Raw genomic sequence first — 20,099 nt, 5'->3', positions numbered from 1 at the left:
GACTCGATGGGCGTGAGTTTGAGTGAACTCCGGGAGTTGGTGATGGACAGGGAGGCCTGGTGTGCTGCGATTCATGGGGTCGCAAAGAGTCGGACACGACTTAGTGACTGAACTGAACTGAATCTTTTCTCCTGAGCCACTGACTCCTTGAACCCAGGGTTTGTGTCATTCGCTTTTGTGTGAAGTTGAAACGTATTAAATGGCCGATGTCTGACCCTGTTTTGCTGCAGAAACAGCAGTTCTAAGGAAGCTAATCTACTGTCTCCTTACCCCTCAGCACAGCACCAGGCTCTCGGATGAACCCACTGAAGTGATTGCGCATTGGCATCTGGTATTTACAAACAGGTCCATTTATTGTCTCACTCAAACATCCTTAAGTGTATTTACATTAATATGACGTGCCAGATAATTTATATTCACATTTTGTAAATACAGTCGAGGTGTGTGTATCATTGGACGATTATTGATATGTTTGTGCAGGGTGTAAACAGAGCTTCAGGAGGAACCTCATGTTTCCTAGGAGCAGGAAAGCCTCTGGATGTGAGGAAAAAAGTCGGCAAACCTCTAATTCTTTCTGGTTTTTGATTTCTTTTAAAATTCTCAGCTAAAGAGAGTGAGGAGGCTTGAACGAAGGCCAGTGTAATTTTTTCCACCCAAAGCGAGGCTCTGGCTGCCTTGCTGTGAGGCTGGATGCTGACAGCGGTGTTGGACGGACTGACTGTTCAGCAGATGCTTCATTAGGGACCGTGCATCTGTCTGGAGAGCTGACCACATTTCTTCATGAAGCATCGGTCCTTCTTTTTTTTCTTTGATACCGACAGCTATGATGTTAGCCCTGAGTTACTGATCTCTGACCTCAGATTTTCCACAGGCTCAGGTAAGAATTCTCTCTGTCAACACAAGCAAATAATTAAGGTGGTCCATATACAACTGGAAAAAAAAAAATCAAACCTGCAAACTTGAGAACCTAGATGAAACCTCTCCATTTCAAAGGATGAATGTGGTGAAAGATGAGATGGCCTGCTTTCTCAGGTCACCTCTGGGAGGAAAGCCTGAGAAACAGATACCCACACTTCCCAGGGATGAAGTGATGGGAGTTCGGGGCCTGTCTCTGAGACTTCCCACCTGCCAAGCCTGGATGGAGTCTGTCGTTCCACGGGCCCTTGAAGGAGGTCAGCCTTCTGTAGCATGCAAGAGGAGGGCCAGTGTTTAGGACTAGAGGATAATTTAGCTATGAACAGGCATCACATAAGTTTCTTTCTTTCTTTTCTTTCTTTTTGCTACAATGTGTGGTGTGTGGGATCTTAGTTCCCTGACCAGGGATTGAACCCAGGCCCTCTGCATTGGAAGTACAGAGTCCTAACCACTGAACCACCAGTAAAGTCCCAGTGGGACTCAGGTCCAGTTGCCCCCAGTGGCAACTGGCTTAATAATGCCTCCTTCAAGGATGCCCTCCCTTCCCTATTTGCTTCTCAATTTCCTTTCCTTGTTTACCTTCTCTTCCCAAATCAAATACTTTCACTCAAATCTTTGTCTCTTCATCTGCTTTCGGAGCCCCAACTAAAATTGCTGGGTAAAGAAAAAAACCAACAGATTTCTTTACTACAGAACTTTTCAGAGTCTTTAACATGCTAATGTACTTTGTGACTATCCAAGAAAGAGATTCAGTCTGCAGAATTTCCCAAATATTGACTACGAAACCATATTCCCTGCCCCCCCCTCACAGATATCTCTTGAGACCAGTATCTCCAGCAAAATATTTTGGAAGACATTCTCTTCACTTTGCTGATGAGAATGTCATCGGTCTCTGTATTTTACCGAGAAGAGGACTCTCCCAGCAAAGTCCAGGGTTCATCTAATGTGTCACAGTCAACAATGGCAGAATTATACCTGGACTCTAGACTTCATTTTCTCTCTTCACTACACAAGCTTGCGTCTGTGCACCATTCGAGACCAGCATAGCATCAGAATTCTGAGGTCAGACCTTGGACTTGGGAGTTAGGTCTCAGGGTTCCATCACCAGCCAGCTATGCCTATTAACTGATCTAAGCCATCTTCTTTGTCATTCACAATAATCCTTTGTCTTTCCTGCTTCACACATGAAACTGGGGGATTAAATTGGCTAACCTTCTTTTTTTCCCTGTGGTAAAATTTAAAGAACAGAAAACTCACCTTTTTAACAATTTTTAGTTCCAGTGGCATTAAGTATATTCTACAACTGCTATTATCATCCATCTCCAGAACTCTACCGTCTTCCCAAAGTGAAGCTCTATGCCCACTGACCTCTAACTTCCATCGCCCACTGCTGTAGCCCCTGGCAACTACCACCATACTTTCTGTCTATGCCTTTGACTACTCTATGTACCTCATACAATTGGAATCATGCAGTTTATGTCTTTTTGTGACTGGTGTATTTCACTTAGTGTAATGTTCTGACGGTTTATCCATGTCGTAGCATATTGCAGAACTTCCTAGCTTTGAAAAGCTGAGCAGTACTCCACTGTAAGTACGTACTGTCTTTCATCAGATTTGGGCAGTTCTCAGTCATTATTTCTTCCCATATTTTTCTCTGCCCCTTTCTCTTTTCTTCCTTCAGGAACTCCCACAGTGCGTATATTGATCTGGTTGCTGACATTCCACAGGTTCCTTAGGCTCTGTTCACTTTTTATGTTCCTCAGTTTCGCATCCTCTCTTTAAGTTTGCTGCTTCCTTCTTCTGTCTGTTTAAACCCGCCTTTGAATTACCTCTGCGTGAGTGAAAGACAGTCATGTCCAACTCTTTACGATCCCATGGACTGTGGCCCTTCAGCTTCCTCTGTCCATGGAATTCTCCAGGCAAGAATAGCCATTCCCAGGTAGCCTTTCCCTTCTCCAGGGGATCTTCCCAACCCAGGGATCAAACCCAGGTCTCCTGCATTGTAGTCAGATTGTTTACCATCTGAGCCACCAGATAAGCCCCCAGGTGATTTTTTCAATTATTGTATTATTCAGCTTTGGGATTTCTTTTTGGTTTCTTTTTAGGTTTACTATTTATTTTTTGATATTTCCATTTTATTCTTACATCATTTTCTGAACTTTGAGCATTTTTAAGGTAATTGTTTTAGTTGATTAGTTATCAGGTCTGTCTCAAGAACAATTTCTGTTGATTTTTTTACCTCTTTGAATGGACCATGTATTTGTGTTTCTTTGCATGCATTGTGGGTTTTTTTTTTTTTTTAAACTGGACATTTGAATCTAATAATGAGGTAATTCTAGAAGTCAAATTCTCCCCTTTCTCCAGGCTTTGTTATTGCTTTTTATTATTGCAGGTTGTCTCTGTGGGGAGAAGCAGCCTGAGGTGTAAACTAAAAACCTTCTTACGTCTTTTCTGAGCCTCTTGTGGAGTTTACTTTCTAATTTTCCTCATATATACAGTTGTTTTTGAACATCCTACTCTTTAATGGCTGGCTCCCAAACACGAAAAAAGAGAGAAATGAAGGACATGGGGAAAGAGCCTTGGCCCTTTAAATTCCCTGGTTACTTTAACTGGAGAGGGAGGGGCTTGCAACAGTGGGGGTGGGGAGGTACAACTATGGCTGCCTGTCTCTTACCTGCACCTCTGTGATCAGAAGCAGCAGTCAGTGACCAGAGCACAGAGCACTGATATTCGGAGGACAGGCTCCTTTTTGCCCACCCTGGCTCTAGGAAGTTGTGTCCAAGCTCTGCCAGGAACACATGCACAGCTGCCTGCCTCATGGCTGGGGTTGGCGGATAGGTAGCTGCTACTGCTGCTGAAAACTGAAATTGACTGCAATTAACTGCAATTTACCACCCAAGTCTGCCCCCAGAATTTGCAAGCCTTCAATAGACTCCAGAGCTCCAAATTAGTTATATCAGATAGATTCTGCCAGTGCTGTTGTTGTCTAGGTGAAGAGAAATATTCCTGGTGCTTCTTTTTTTTTTAAATTTGATTAAAAAAAATTGAAATATAGTTAATTTACAACGTTGCGTTAGTTTCAAGTGTACAGCAAGATGATTCAGATATCTATCGATCTATATAAAAGAATCTAAAAAAGAATCTGTATGTTCTTTTTTCAGATTATTTTCTCCTGATGCCTCTTTGTCATCATTCAGTCGCTAAGTTGTGCCCCACTCTGTGACCTCATGCACTGCAGCACGCCAGGCTTCCTTATTCTTCACTATCTCCCGGAGTTTGTTCAAACTCATGTCCATTGAGTCAGTGATGTCATCCAACCATCTCATCCTCTGCCACCCTCTCCTGCTCTCAATCTTTTCCAGCATCAGGGTCTTTTCCAATGAGTTAGTTCTTCATATCAGGTGCCTCTTATCTCTCCATTTCCCCCAAATCCTCTATGTTTAATTTTTTGAGAAACTACAGAATGTTTTTCATAGAAGCCATACCATTTTAAATTCCTGACAGCAAAGTGCAAGAGTTCCAGTTTCTCCACATCCTTCCAAGTATTTGTTATTTTCTGTTTTTTTTTTTTTTTAAATAACATACCCTCTAACATATATGAAATGGTGTCTCACTGTGGTTTGATTTGCATTTTCCTAACGATTGGTGATAACTGTTCAAGTTTTAACCCATTTAAAAATTTTTGTTGTTACTGCTGTTGAGCTGTAGGAGTTATTTACATACGCTGGGTAGTAACCTGACTTATCTTTCTTAAAGGTTCCTCTCTGTTTTAACCTTCAGGCATTTTAAAATCACACCTACTCTTAATTCAATAAACCTTATGCTCAATCATATTGGAGAAGGAAATGGCAACCCACTCCAGTGTTCTTGCCTGGAGAATCCCAGGGACGGCAGAACCTGGTGGGTTGCCGTCTCTGGGGTCGCACAGAGTCGGACACGACTGAAGCGACATAGCAGCAGTAGCAGTGTGCTCAATCACAGATACCCGAGAACCTGGCTACTCAAAATGTGGTCCTGGACTGGCGGCATTGGCATCCCCAGGAAACCTGGTTTTGGGAGGGTAACAGGCAGAAAGGCCAGGGGTCTCCAAACAGAGGAAATAGCCTGCAAGCGTCAGACATTTTTCTCTCTCTTAAGCGGCAGGAGGAAACAAGCTAGTGATATTTTTTTCCTTCTCTATACAAATTTAAAAAGAGGTTTCTCTTAAAATACTGTGTTGCCATAATGACACCTGGTTTCACCTGAAGTTAACTATTCTCAAACCTAGAGATAACCAATGCATTTCTCTCATGGAAATGTTTGTCTTAAGCTATGCTAATGTGCTATGCATTTACCCCAGACTCTGTCTTCAAGTCGGTTCCGCCTCTTGGCTCAGAACCTACTTGACAAACCAGCATGTTATACTCAGATATTGTTCCCCTAATCTATGTAAATAAAACTATTTATATGGTGATCTGCCCTTCTTCAAGATTCAAGTTAATCATTTTATGGCCCAGGATAAACCATTTGATGCCAAGATTATCCCAAAATGCATGAGGGAAAATGCAAGATTATCCCAAAATGGGTGAGGGGCCTGGTGCCATTCTGAGTTTTAAGACATTCCTTTCTTTTATTAACAGACTGCTAGTGACTATATAACATCCAGCTGAAGACTTGCAGGGGGGTACTCTTTCTGCTCCCTTCTGATGCCCATGTCGGAAGCTTTCTCTATCTCCTTTATACTTTAATAAAGCTTTATTACACAAAGCTCAGAGCGATCAAGCCTCGTCTCTGGCCCCAGATTGAATTCTTCTCATCTGGGGGCCAAGAATCCCAGCGTCTTTGTGTGATTCAACAACAACCTTTCAGTTTCTTTCTGACCTCACAGTCTGGCTTGTGGGATCTTAGCTCCCTGACCAGGGACCGAGCCCAGGCCCTCAGCAGTGAGAGTGCAGAGTCCAACTATTGGACTGCTAGGGAATTCCCTGGGAACAGCTACAAAGGCAAAATCCTGGGTCTTGCTCCACATCTGAGTTGGAATCTGCATGTGAACAAGGTCCCTGGGTGATTTATACATTAAATCTTGAGGAATACTGCTCCAGAACACAATGTGGCTGTGTAAGGTGGAAGATGAACCAGGCATTCGTATGTTTCCGTTTTTGATTCCAGAATGACCTCATGCCAGCATTCTTGCTCTTTCTGCTATTAAAAAGCAAGACTAAGCCATGCATTTCTGATAGCAAGGTCACGAGTATGTGACCCTTCTTAACCGTGACACATGGAGATGAATGTTTTTCTCCAGGGTTGAATCAGATCAATCCATATTCTACATCTTTTTCTATATATTCCCTTTCTTTCCCCTTCTCCCTGCTCCAAAAATAAATGTAGCCAGTGGCTGTACCTTCTGTTTCTTTCCAGAAAAAAAATAAAGGAACAGATTCCCACATTGGTTTTCAAAGGCCCATCTGACATCATGTTTTATTTCCTAGCTGCTCCTTGTAAATTGCTTGTAGGCAATTCTCTTCTTAACCTCTAACTGGGGCTCTGTGTGGCAGAGGTGGTTGTTATCTCAGCCAGCCATCAATCCATCCCCTCTCCCAGGGGACTGTATGCCTTTAATGAGAGCACTCCCTAAGCGTCCACTTCTGAGCTGCTAGGGAGGGTGCAGTTGCTAAGGGCGAGACCTTTGGTACAATGAACCTTTGAGTCAATGAGACTCTTTTCTGACACCTGAATCCTACACATTTCATCTGACACATTTCAGTAGCCTTGAAAGATATCTTTGGCTCAGGTAGATTTCTGGGAAATGACAATAATGAACATGGTACCCATCTTAATAGACACATTCACCTTGAACATGGGCGGGCAGCCTTCTGTGTTCCCTCATGGTGAATCTTGCTTTTAATGGCTTACTAAACTTCCACTTTTTCCATCTAAGTTGCTTTTTTCAAGTGATGTGAGCTTTGTCTTTCTTTTTGCAGATTTCCCTGGTGGCTCAGTTGGTAAAGTCTGCCTGCAATGCAGGAGACCTGGGTTCAATCCTGGAAGATCCCCTGGAGAAGGACATGCATGGCAACCCACTCCAGTATTCTTGCCTGGAGAATCCCATGGACAGAGGAGCCTGGCGGGCTACAGTCCATGGGGTCACTAGAGTTGGACATGACTGAGCGACCAGACCTACCTATCACATGGAGCACACAGGTAGAAGGGACTTGAACACAGGCTCAGCAGCTGTGGCCCACGGGCGTGGTTGCCCCAGGGCATGTGGGATCTTCCCAACCAGAGATCAAACCCATGTCCCCTGCATTGGCAGGTGGATTCTTATCACTCAACTACCAGGGAAGTTCGAGGTTATTTTTCAGTCTCTTATAGTTTCGTTGTACTTTGTTGCTTGAGGAGATGTTTGTCTAGGTGCAGGCACTGCAGCAAAGGGTCCCAGGTCCCAACCCATCTCAGAAGGACGTGGGAGGGAGGCATTTCAATCTAAACTGATACTTGCTGCTACTGCTGCTAAGTCGCTTCAGTCGTGTCCGACTCTGTGTGACCCCATAGACGGCAGCCCACCAGGCTCCTCTGTCCCTGGGATTCTCCAGGCAAGAACACTGGAGTGGGCTGCCATTTCCTTCTCCAATGCATGAAAGTGGAAAGTGGAAAGTGAAAGTGAAGTCACCCAGTCGTGTCCGACTCTTAGCGACCCCATGGACTGCAGCCTACCAGGCTCCTCCATCCATGGGATTTTCCAGGCAAGAGTACTGGAGTAGGGTGCCATCGCCTTCTCCGAAACTGATACTTATTGTTATGCAAAAACCTCAGCCTGTTCCCATGTGACACCTCTCCTGACGTGGCTGTAGGCAGGGGTTTCTTGGGGGAATGACGGACGGTGTAGGCAGCAGATGCTGTGTTTTACAGGCCAGCATCCATTCTCCTCCCTTTGATTAGTCTAAACCCATCACAGTGACCCCATTCCCCCACTAGTGATTGGCTCTGGCGCATGAGGAAACGAGGCCTGCGGGGACGTCTGGGGTAATGTGGGGGCGGGAACATTCTGGCAGAGGCTTCCCTGTTCTCTGGAAAGATGGGATTTCTCCTTGTTCTACAGAAAGACGGCTCCACTTTTTCCCCTTGAACCCATCACGTCTGGAGAAGATGCCGGGAAGTCCTGTCGAAGCCTGAGGAGGAGGCGGCCCAAGGACAGCAGAGCAGAGGGATGGGCCTTGACGTTGCGGAGCTGCTACTTCAGCAAACCGAGACCCTGACCTGTGTTCTCTCTGTTTTGTGAGACAGTAAATATCCCCATTGCCTAAGTCAGCTTCTGTCAGGAGTTTTGTTTCCTGTAGCCAAGAGCATTTTGATGAATACAAAGGAAAAATATGGACAGTGTTCCAGTATTTCAGTGTTTGGGTGGGTTTTTTCTTTTTTTTTTTTAGTTTGCAATGTTTTAAGTTCAAGGCATGAAACAGATGCATATTCCAAGGTGTACAGAGACATCCCAGTGCAGAACATAAATTAAATATAACTTTTAATCTGCATTCATTGGAAGGACTGATGCTGAAGCTGAAGCTTGAATACTCTGGCCACCTGATGGGAAGAGCTGGCTCATTTGAAAAGACCCTGATGCTCGGAAAGATGGAGGGCAGGAGGAGAAGGGGATGACAGAGGATGAGATGGTTGGATGGCATCACTGTCTCAGTAGACATGAATTTGAGCAGACTCTGGGAAATGGTGAAGGACAGGGAGGCCTGGGGTGCCACAGTCCATGGGGCCACAAAGAGGCTGAGCGACTGAGCAACAACATTTAAACTACCAATGCCAGGACTTTTCTGCGCTAACACAGATAATCGAGAGCTGGCTATTTTATTTTCACTGAAGTATGCACCTTTTAGGATGTAGAGGGGTCCCTCTGGGTCCAGGCTCTCCTGTCCCAGTCTTTCCCTTTGAACCTGACTGTGGGCCCTCCCAGGCACGGCTCTAACCAGACCTAAGGATCACAATATTCACAGTGTATGTTTCAATTCCATTAGTTTGGGGGCAGAATAAGATTGATTTATAAAAGGAAGTTTTAAAATTACATTTAAATTTTAAATTACATTTAAGCTAACATTTAAAATTAAAAGTTAGTTATTTTCTGAAGAGTTGGTTCGTACATATGGTACACAATTCAAAGGCGGAGAAAAAAGTCTCCCCCTCACCCCAGGCTCCATCTCCCCAGTTCCCCTTTCATCAGCAATCACTGTTACCGTTTATGAGAGGAAACCTGTCTCCCTAATCCTCTCAGGTCTCAGTTCAGCTCAGGACAGGAGCCCTGCTGATACAAAGGGTATTCTGGAAAGTTGGATAGAAACCTAGACTCACCTAGATTGTGCTCTGGTCCTGATCTTGCGAGAACAGCTGGGCCTCTGACCTTGGTTATGTCATCGGGGCTTCTTTTATAGAATGGGGGTAATCATGCTGATTCTTTTCTTCTGATGAGCTTAATTAAACTTCAGCCCAGATATAATAGTCAAAGTTCTCTGGAAAGATAAAAAGGCAACAACAGTGGAATGCAGACAAATGAAAGTAATTTAACCCCTTGGGGGATACACAGTTTTCTCTCACCTATTAAAAATTCTGCTTAACGCTTCCATAATTTCTGCATGAAACAAACTATAAATGTAAAGGAACTCCTCTGGTGCTCCAGTGGCTGGGACTCTGAGCTCCCAATGCAGGAGGCCTGGGGTTTGATATCTGGTCAGAGAACTAGATCCCACAGGCAACTAGAAGATCTGCATGCTGCAGCTAGGACCTGGTGCAGCCAAATAAATAAGTATAAATATGAAAAAAAATTTGAATGTAATATAATGTAAAAGTAAAGGATGATGAAACCTATCATCAGCAGGTTCTAACTAGATGGCGTCCGTCAGTCCTTTGGACCCCTCTGAGATACAGGAACCTTTAGGACTTGGGTAGGTTTTCATCGTTTTTGTCTTTTTTTTGCGGTCTAGGCATTGAGTACTTTGTGCGGGCACCTCACTGCAGGGAGAAAGGATGTTAGCGCAGGGCAGGGTTTATGCAGTTTCTGGGAGGTGGCCGTGCCCTGGAGCAGCATGGTGGGTGGCGGGTTCCTCCAGTGTGGGTCCGAGTCTTGAGAGTCCCCTCCGCGTGTGTGTACAGTGCTGTCTGTGCCTGGCGATGAGCAGGTGACCTCGGGGACAGGGCGGTGGCCCCAGGACTCCACATGCGGGTCTTAATCGGGGAACCGTTGCTTGAGAGGAATTACAACCGGCTTCCCTGGTGTCTCGGACGGTAAAGAATCTGTCCGCAATGCGGGAGACCCCGGTTCGATTCCTGGGTCAAGAAGATCCCCTGGAGGAGGGATAGGCTACCTACTCCAGTATTGGGCCTGGGAAATCCCATGGGCAGAGGAGCCAGGCGGGCCACAGTCCTTGGGGTTGCAAAGAGTCGGATACGACTGAGCGACTAACACTTTTCTGTTGAAAAGTGCAGGCGTTGAGCTGCAGGGAGGGCTGAAGAGGGGGTCACCCGGGGCTCCAGGGCTTTGCCGGGTGGGGGAAATGCGGGTTGACGTGTAGGGAAAAAGCCAGCATTGTGAGGAGCCGGCCCGGCGGCTGCTGCGGGAGGCCCACGGCTGGAATGTGGGCCGCTCGGAGAGGTGCGCTGTGTTTACCCTGGCAGCCGCCTGGCAGAGCTGTGCTGAGCCCGGGCCTTGGGACTTCCCGGTATGAAAGGATGCTTCACCCCTGCGCAGGGTTCCTCATCGACCTCCGGGCCTCTGAGGTTCATCTGTTTAGACTTGGGGCCCGACGGAGACACTGTGTCTTTGTGGACGGCTGCCGTGGCCGAGAGAGGCTGATTCTTTTCAATTTCATTTTATTTTTCTGAAATCTCTGGCTACTGCCCCAGGATTGGGCCAAGGTTTTGTGGTCGCCATGGCAACGGCGCCTTCTCCTACCTGAGAAGGATTCCTTTTTCTCAGGAGGCCTGCGGTGCCTGCAATCCCCACCCCCAGCCCAGGTCGCTGTGGTTGCAGGCGGTCATTTCTGGAACGTTGCGGGTGGGGTGTGCCGCGGTGCCGGTGGACAGTGTCCTTCCTGTCGCTGCTCGCTGTCCCCTGCCCAGGTCCAAGCTGAACGCAGTCTTTGTGAATTTTGCAAAATGAGACTCTGGCAGTTTACCTCCCTGCTTTTTACATCTGTCCTTTTCCAGTTTAAGTCAGTAAACTCTGAAGCAGCGTGGCACAGGGCTTAGTGTATGTGCCACCCAAGGGGGCGCTGGCATAGCAGTTAGGCTCAGGCTTCCAGAGTCAGGGTTTTGTGCTTGGATTGCAGCTTCAACGTTTTCACTAAGTAGATGCCCTCAAGTAAGGTTCTGAAAAGACCCTGATGCGGGGAAAGTTTGAGGGCAGGAGAAGGAGGTGACAGAGGATGAGATGGTTGGATGGCATCATCATCTCAATGGACATGAGTTTGAGCCAAGTCCGGAGGATAGTGAAGGACAGGGAAGCCTGGCGTGCTGCAGTCCATGGGGTTGCCAAGAGTCGGACAGGACTGAGCGAGTGAACAACAACAAAATGTTCTGAGTCCTCTGTTTTCTTACCTCTAAAATGGGGATAATAATTGTACTTTCCTCACAGGGCTTCAGCGGAGATCAATTGGGATTGTGTGTGCAAAGGTTTTGGCACAGTGTCTGGACTGCAGTAAGAAATAAGCTCTCCATTGTTATTATTATGTGTTAGAAGCTGTGCTAGGTCTTTCAGGCTGAAACAACACAAAGGCAGCCGGTAGAAACAGGTACCTTCGGCCACACGCCTTGCCTGATCGAGTCTCGGGGCGGCCATACACATACATACCCGGATCCATCCACACTTGCCTTGGTTTCTAACCCATTTCTAGTAGCTGGATCATCAGTTGCTCTTCCTCTGTTTATTGGTGGGAAAAAAAAAAAAGCACAACCTGAAAGTTGAGAGTTATGTTTTATTCGGTGGACAACTCTGAGGACTTAAGCCTGGGACGTGGCATCTCAGATAACACTGAGAATCTCTTCCAAAAGGAAGAGGGGCGGGAGGGGGGTGGTGACGGAAAGCCAGGATATATAGGCCTTTTTGCAAAAACACCAAGAGGTCAGAACATCAAAAGATTGCTTTTAATTAAAGAAAACCAGATATCTCAAGTTAAGGAATTGAGCGCTTTTCTATGAATATGGGAAGACCTGAGAGTCTGGGCCGGCTGAAGTCATTCCTTTGGCACGCACCTCAGCTGTCAGGGCCAGTACCCCGAGTGTCCTCAGGGCTCACTGTCAGGGGCGGCTGCAGCGGCTGCTGCTGGATGGGCTTGACAGCGGGCAGCCCGTTTGTCTCGTCCTGAGTTCCCTCAGGGCTTACCATCAGGGAGGCTGTAATGTAATGGCCTGATGGCTGCAACATCCTTTGTTTACTGGCGTGGCGGGCAGTATTTCAGTTCTCCTGTTCTTGGAGTCTAGCGTCTACATGCATCCATCCTGGCTGCCCCTGACCTTAGGGAACTGTGGCTCTTTCCAGGATCCATCCCACACCTTTTTGTTTTCTTTTTCTGATTCAGATTCACTGTTGGCAAGAGAGGCCTCCACAGCTGAGTTTCTCTTGCTCGTGCAGTTGGACTTACCTCTAAATAAGGCTCTTGCTTTGGGCGGATGTGGCCAGCTCAGCACCTCTCGGCACAAGTCTTGTTGACTTTCTCTCATTGCACCACCTGTTCCCAGAGGGCATGACAGAGGCCCTCACACCGGTGCGTCTGCTGTCTCAGCGCAGAGCCACCCAGCTCAGGAGCTGCCCCATTCCCACCTGGACACTGAGCTCATCCCAGACCAAGGCAAACCCGTCTTGGACCTAGGTCCTGGCTCCTTCTTGTGCAATGCCGTTTCTCATGCAGTTTGTGGGCATTTACAGTGCTCCCATCCTTCCCCACACAAAAGGCTGCCTTCGATTCAACCTGGGTGAGAACCAGATCTCATTTGACAGACACCTGATGGACTGGGTAGGGAGATGGAGCCAAACCCAGCAGCAGAAACACAGTCCTCTACTAAGCCCCAAAGTTCATGCAAATAGCAGTACAACAATCTGCTATCATTTATACTCTAGTATCTTATATAGTGAAGTCGTTCAGTTGTGTCTGACTCTTTGCGACCCGTGCACTGTATCCTACTAGGCTCCTCCATCCATGGGATTGTCCAGGCAAGAATACTGGAGTGGGTTGCCATTTCCTTCTCCATGGGATCTTTCCCACTCAGGGATCAAACCCGGGTCTCCTGCATTTCAGGCAGACTGAGCCAGAGGGTCTTTGTTGCTGCATGGGCTTTTCTCTAGTTGCAATGAGTGGGGGCTACTCCCTTGTGGCGGCTTCTCTTGTGAAACGCAGGCTCCAGAGTGAGTGGGCTTCAGTAATTGCTGCAGGCGGGCTCAGCAGTTGCAGCTCCTAGGTTCTAGAGTACAGCCTCAGTAGTTGTGGTCCACAGGCTTAGTTGCTCTGGGGCATGCAGGATCCTCCTGGATCAGGGATTGAACCCACGTCTCCTGCATTGGCAGGCAGATTCTTTACCACTGAGCCACTCAGCAAATCCTGAAAGATGATGCTGTGAAAGTGCTGCACTCAATATGCCAGCAAATTTGGAAAACTCAGCAGTGGCCACAGGACTGGAAAAGGTCAGTTTTCATTCCAATGTAAAAGAAAGGCAATGCCAAAGAATGCTCAAACTACCGCACAATTGCACTCATCTCACACGCTAGCAAAGTAATGCTCGAAATTCTCCAAGCTAGGCTTCAGCAATATGTGAACTCTGAACTTCCTGATTTTCAAGCTGGTTTTAGAAAAGGCAGAGGAACCAGAGATCAAATTGCCAACATCCGCTGGATCATGGAAAAAGCAAGAGAGTTCCAGAAAAACATCTATTTCTGCTTTATTGACTATGTCAAAGCCTTTGACTGTGTGGATCACAATAAACTGTGGAAAATTCTTCAAGAGATGGGCATACCAGACCACCTGACCTGCCTCTTGAGAAATTTGTATGCAGGTCAGGAAGCAACAGTTAGAAGTGGACATGGAACAACAGACTGTTTCCAAATAGGAAAAGGAGTATGTCAAGGCTGTATATTGTCACCCTGCTTATTGAAGTTATATGCAGAGTACATCATGAGAAACGCTGGACTGGAAGAAACACAAGCTGGAATCAAGATTGCTGGGCGAAATATCAATAACCTCAGACAGGCAGATGACACCACCCTTATGGCAGAAAGTGAAGAGGAACTCAAAAGCCTCTTGATGAAAGTGAAAGAGGAGATTGAAAAAGTTGGCTTAAAGCTCAACATTCAGAAAATGAAGATCATGGCATCCGGTCCCATCACTTCATGGGATATAGATGGGGAAACAGTGGAAGCAGTGTCAGACTTTATTATTTTGGGCTCCAAAATCACTGCAGATGGTAACTGCAGCCATGAAATTAAAAGATGCTTACTCCTTGGAAGAAAAGTTATGACCAACCTAGATAGCATATTCAAAAGCAGAGACATTACTTTTCCAACAAAGGTTCGTCTAGTCAAGGCTATGCTTTTTCCTGTGGTCATGTATGGATGTGAGAGTTGGACTGTGAAGAAGGCTGAGCGCTGAAGAATTGATGCTTTTGAACTGTGGTGTTGGAGAAGACTCTTGAGAGTCCCTTGGACTCCAAGGAGATCCAACCAGTCCATCCTAAAGGAGATCAGCCCTGGTTGTTCTTTGGAAGGAATGATGCTGAAGCTGAAACTCCAGTCCTTTGGCCGCCTCATGCGAAATGTTGACTCATTGGAAAAGACTCTGATGCTGGGAGGGATTGGGGGCAGGAGGAGAAGGGGACGACAGAGGATGAGATGGCTGGATGGCATCACTGACTCGATGGACGTGAGTCTGAGTGAACTCCGGGAGTTGGTGAAGGACAGGGAGGCCTGGCGTGCTGCGATTCATGGGGTTGCAAAGAGTCGGACACGACTGAGCGACTGATCTTGATTTGATCTTGAGCCAGAGGGCTTCCTAGATGGCGCTAGTGGTAAAGAACCTGCCTGCCAAGGAAGGAGAGTTAATTGATGTGGGTTCAATCCCTCGGTCGGGAAGATTCCCTGGAGGAGAGCATGGCAATCCACTCCAGTATTCTGGCCTGAAGAACCCCACGGGCAGAGGAGCTTGGCAAGCTACAGTCCATAGGGTCGGAAAGAGTCAGATATGACTGAAGCAACTTAGCACGCATGTATACCTTATATAGATCTATGTTTAGAAATTAGGTGAGCCGCTAGTCACGTGTAGCTATTAAGTGCTTGAAATGTGGCTGGTCTGAAGAGTGCTTTACATATAAAATATGCACTGTATCCTGAAGACAGTACAAAAAGGAAGTGATATAATTAATATTTTCATATTGACTACACATTGAGATAATATTTTGGATATATTGGGTTAAATAAAATATATTGTTGAATTAACTTCACCTGTTTCTTTTTACTTTTTTTAATATGCCTGATGGAAAAATTCAAATTACAAGTGTCTCCCATGTGTGACTTACATTAGTTTCCTACTGGGCAGAGCTGTTCTAGATTGTTGCTTCTCTGCAATAAGTTAAGGATTAAGGAAAATATATTTCACTCTAGGTATTTGAGTCAGAGAGGGATTTGACACAGGGAATTAGGAGCTTACAAAGCTAAGACTGGAGGAATAAAAATCAACAGCAGGGAAGTGGATGTGGGGGATGGGTTTTCTTGGTTTTCAGATTTATTGCCGACTTTCAGAGAATCAGGGGGTACTGCTTAGGGCAAAGACCAGAAAACTGCAAGAAAATGCTAACGGTCCCAGCTGCCCCACAACACCCAGGTAGGTGGTTGCTAAGAGCTTCACTGGTTTCTGCAAAAACTCACATCTGACAAAACCCATGTGTCCACTCTGGAGAAAGGAGACTAGGTCCTCTTGCCTCCCTTCTGCCTCCCAAATCTCATACAAACACACGTTGTTGGCAGAATTCACATTGCATCCAGGAGCCCATATGCCATGGAGTTCCCAACCTCCCAACCCTGTAATACACCGGAGAACCAGAAAGAAGTGAATACAGATTTCTCAAAATAAACAGACAAAAAACAAAACAGCCTCATTCTCCAAGTGGCACCCTTGACCGCCTCTGCACTGAAGTCAGGTGGCCTCCTGAAGGCACTGCCCAGCAACTTCTATGTCGACCTGAGCCAGGACCAAGACCAGCCCTTCCGGGGTGACAGTGAAGAACAGGGAAAATTACTGAGGAAAAACTGCACGTTGTATGTAAGGAATCTTTCCTTTCACACAGCTGAAGAACAAACCTACGAGCTCTTCAGCAAAAGTGGTGGCATAAAGAAAATCATCTTGGGCCTGGATAAAATGAAGAAGACAGCATGTGGGTTCTGCTTTGTGCGATACGATTCAAGAGCAGTTGCAGAAAATGCCACGCAGTACATTAATGGAACTTACTTGGTTGATCGATCACTAGCACAGACTGGGATGCAGGCTTTAAGGAGGGCAGGCAGTATGACCGTGGGAGTTCTGGGAGCCAGGAACGAGATGAGTAGCCTTAGGACTATGATGCTGGGAGGGGCGGCTATGGAAAACCAGCCCCAAACCAGTGGGTGGTGAGAACTCCATCATAAAATCTTGCACTCCTTTGGTCTGTTGAATTTGACCTGTGTTACCCAGGATCTGCACGTCTGCCCATTTTTCACCAAGCTTTAATCAATGTCTCTACTGAGCCGGAAGCCCCTTCTTGGTTTTCCTCTGAAAAATTATTAAAGAACAGGATCCAAAAGAAAGAAAAACAGCCTCCTATTCAGCACAATACTTTAGGAGACTCATGTTCGCTGTGTTGGGGTCCAGCATGGTGCCTGGCGCAAAATAGCTGTTCAATAAACATTGAAAAAATTGTGTTTGTGTTACAATTTTGCTATTGTAGATAATGCTGCAATGGACATTCACATGTATAACTCTTCCTATTGTGGGTTTTTTTAAAATTAATTAATTCGGTTTTGGCTGCACTGGGTCTTCATCGCTGTGTGGGGGCCTTTCCCTAGCTGCAGCGAGCAGGGGCTGCCTTCCAGGGTGGCACGCACGCGTCTTCTCTTGCTGTGGAGCACAGGCTCAGTAGACTCGAGGCACGTGGGATCTTCCCAGACCAGGGATTGAACCTGTGTCCCCAGGATTGGCAGGTGAACTGGACAACCAGGGAAGCCCTCTTCCTGCTTTTATTGATGTATTGCTATGATATATTTTCTAAGGATAGACATTCAGGAGTGGCCTTGCTGAGAATTGTTTAGTTTTGTCATTTTGCTTTCCAAAATTTGCACCAATCTAGTGATATACATATTATATGCCCAATAATGCTATAAGGAGGGTGGCTTTTTATGGCAATGTCACCAACCTAGTGTGTTGATATTTTTTGCAGATATTTGCTCTAATTAGGATGTATAATGTGTTGCTAATTTTCCTTGGCTTGGATACTGGTGAGACAGGTAGCAAAAAGGTTACGGATGGGGCTGACTTGGATGCAGGTCAAGATTTCTCTCATCATTGAAAGCCTCTAGCTGCCAAGAACTTAGCCCAATTTAAGTCTTTCCCACTGTTTTATGTGTCCTCCCTTTAAGATTAACTAAAAAAAAGTGGCAAACTTTGAATCATTGAATTCTTCCCTTCTCCCAGTGAGAGTTAAGGATAATTACACAGACACTTAATGTTTGTCTCAGAGAAGGAAATATTAAATGGTACTAGCTAAATGAGCCTTTTATTTTCTTTCCTGCATCTTGCTGTGTTTCATGATGGAGACCCACATGGTGATGGCTTATGTGTTTATGAATTACATTCTAAGAACAAATACACTCCTTATTTCTCAGTAAGGGGAAGATGATCTGAAAGATACAAAGATGATACAGAATTGGACCAGAGAAGGGTTTGGGATTCCTTACTGGTAAAGGGAGATAAGTAACAGATGATATCTCATAGGGTTATCTGGTGGATCAAACAATTTAATCCACAGAAAGTGTTTTCAGTGTGCCTGACACACAGCAAGTGCTGGGTAGGTGGTGCCTGTTTTTGGAACATGTGAGGCAATGCATGTTCCTTAGCCTGAGCCCTAATCCTTTCAGCCCTTTTGCATCTTTTTTTTTTTTTTTTTTATAAAGTCAGTAGCCAAATGAAGAGCCTGTTGGCCCTTAGCTGGGAAGTGCAATTATCTGTAAAAGACCTGTGGCCGTTTTAGGATTTATGAGCAGTAACACATGTGCAAGGTGCCTAGAATTACAATGTGTTGAGTCAAAGAATGGCTGAGCTGGCAAGAGTTTTTGACACCTTTTGTGAAATCATTTTATAGTTGAAGTAACGGAGGCCCATGAAAGTGAAGTGAAAGACCCAGGATATTTTAGCCAGTCAAGAGCAGACCTCAGAGTAGGAGCTCAGTGTTCAGATGTGCAGACAGTAGCTTGCCTGTTCCTCGAGGGCACCATACCCAACACGAGGCCCATGACACGAGTGTGAGCCAGTGCGGGGTGGAGAAGGGACGTTGTCCCTGGCATTTTCCTTCCCCCAGATGGGGAGAGAGGCTGTTTGCTAGAGATCCAGTTTCCTTGAAACAGTGATTCCCAGTTAAAAAAAAAAATTGAACTATAATTGATTTATAATGTTTTAGGCGTACAGCAGACTGATTCAGTTATACATACATATTTTTTTCAGATTTTTTTCCATTATAGGGTATTACAAGATATTGAATATAGTTCTCTGTGCTACACAGTAGAACTTTGTTTTCTATCTGTTATGTAAGTGTGTATCTGTTAATCGTAAATTCTCAACTTATTCCTCTTCCCTCTGCCCCTCTTTGGTAATCCTAAGTTTGTGTCCCATGTCTGTGAATGTATCTCTGTTTGTAAATAAGCCCATGTGTGTCATATTTCAGACCCCACATACAAGTGATACCAGAGGATATTTGTCTCTTTCTGTTGGATCCACTTAGTATGATAGTCTCTAGGTCCATCCCTATTGCTGTGCATGGCATTGTTTAATTGTCTTTATGGCTGAGTAGTATTCCATTGTACAAATATGCCACATCTTCTTTATCTATTTATCTGTCAGTGGACATTCAGGCTGCCTCCACATGTTAGCTACTGTAAATAGTGCTTCTCTGAAAATTAGGGTCACGTATCTTTTTGATTTAGAGTTTTCATCTTTTTCTTTTTTGGATATATGCCCAGGAGTGGAATTACTGAATTGTACGGTAACTCTATTTTTATTTTTTAATTTTATTTACCCATTTACTTATTTATTTATTTTTATTATTTTGGCTCCTCTGGGTCTTCATGCTGTGCATGGGCCTTCTCTGGTCGCAGTGAGAGGGGCTGCTCCTGGCTGGGGTGCTGGGCTCCTCCTGTTACGGGGTGCAGGCTCCAGGATGCACAGGCTCAGCAGTCATGGTGCAAGGGCTGCTGCCTCTCGGCATGTGCAATCTTCCCAGGGCAGGGATCAAACCCATGTCCCTGGCGTGGGTGGGCGGATTCTTAACCACTGGACCACCTAGGAAGTTCTTTTTTAATTTTATTAAAATATATATATATTTTTTTATCACATCATGCTGCTTGTGGGATCTTAGTTCCCTCACCAGCAACTGAATCCCTGACCCCTGCAGTGAAAGTTTGGTGTCCTAACCACTGCACTACCAGAGAATTCCCTGTTTTTATTTTCTTTTTTTAGGGAGTAGAGATTCCCAATCTTTTTGAGAGTGAGGAATACTTTCTATTAATAACATCAATAAGTTTCAGTCCCCCACTTCCAGGATGATACAGATTCTGCAGACTATGTATAGATATTCAATGTTAGAGAAAATGTAAAATAATACCAGCTACTGTATACAGACCAGCACTTTATAAAGGAGATGCTTATGCATTCAAAAAGCAGTTGTACCTATATTATTAATTCAGACTTCAAATAATGTCTGGCTGGCATTTAGATTCATGAACAGTTTGCAATAACTCATCACTTTGCTAGATGCCTTTCATGTCCACTGCCATTGGGGGAGGGGGTTGTTGCTGTTTTCCCTTATTTTCTGAGCATTCCAAAAGGAAGATGCTAATACAGAGATAATACAATAAAAATAAAAAGGATCAGCAGGCTAAATCCCTCTGGTCCTCTCTCTGAAATGGTCCAAGGAGAAGCTCT

At 45.4% G+C, this 20,099-nt stretch overlaps 1 pseudogene; it reads left to right on the top strand.

Annotated features, from left to right (window-relative positions):
• Positions 1 to 12,779: 12,779 nt before the first annotated feature.
• Positions 12,780 to 16,555, top strand: LOC113902079 (annotated as a pseudogene).
• Positions 16,556 to 20,099: the final 3,544 nt, after the last annotated feature.

Source organism: Bos indicus x Bos taurus, chromosome 12 (assembly GCF_003369695.1).
Source record: "Bos indicus x Bos taurus breed Angus x Brahman F1 hybrid chromosome 12, Bos_hybrid_MaternalHap_v2.0, whole genome shotgun sequence".
Taxonomy (NCBI): Eukaryota; Metazoa; Chordata; class Mammalia; order Artiodactyla; family Bovidae; genus Bos; species Bos indicus x Bos taurus.
This window is presented reverse-complemented; position numbering and strand designations above follow the sequence as displayed.